The sequence below is a fragment of the Penaeus monodon genome, chromosome 30 (assembly GCF_015228065.2).
Source record: "Penaeus monodon isolate SGIC_2016 chromosome 30, NSTDA_Pmon_1, whole genome shotgun sequence".
In the NCBI taxonomy this organism is placed as follows: Eukaryota; Metazoa; Arthropoda; class Malacostraca; order Decapoda; family Penaeidae; genus Penaeus; species Penaeus monodon.
In genome coordinates, this window is record NC_051415.1 from 5504429 (window position 1) to 5504961 (window position 533).

The following is a 533-nucleotide window of genomic DNA, read 5'->3' on the forward strand; positions in this document are numbered from 1 at the left end:
AGCATATATCTCGGGAAGAAGCGCATATATTTTTTTTAACCTAGACGCCTTCGTCTGAATTTTATTTTAATCTTTGTTTCAGCGATTCAAATCTTACAAGTGATGGCGTAACATATCGAAACAAACAATTTCTCGATATAATCTTGGCTGTTGTCAAGACCTGCATAAAACACGTAACTTGTGACACATATCTCTCAGATTTACGATCAACTTAAAATAGAGAATATATAGTGAGAATATATTGAGAGAAATCGGTCTCTCAAGCAACTCTACTTTATTCTAGTTAAAGGTCCTCCTGCGTGTGTGTATATATAAAGTTTCTTGTAAGCAAAATCAACAGAATTCAGGTTTATACCGTGTTTCTTGTAAGGGTCTGCTCCTTTGGACCGACGCCAGAGATGGTCGCGAGGAACGGGTGTGCAGAGGGAAATCCCAAATGAACGTAATGAAAGATTGCCCAGTTACTATGAGTTCTTTATACACAAATCACGTCCCCTCTCCTCCTCACCCCCACCCCCCTTTAATCTCCTGCG

At 39.6% G+C, this 533-nt stretch overlaps 1 protein-coding gene across 1 annotated transcript in view; it reads right to left on the reverse strand.

The window, feature by feature from the left end:
* Nucleotides 1-533, reverse strand: part of LOC119592489 (bone morphogenetic protein 2-like) — a 35338-nt gene that overhangs the window by 33092 nt on the left and 1713 nt on the right. The gene's annotated exons all lie outside the window — the stretch shown is intronic.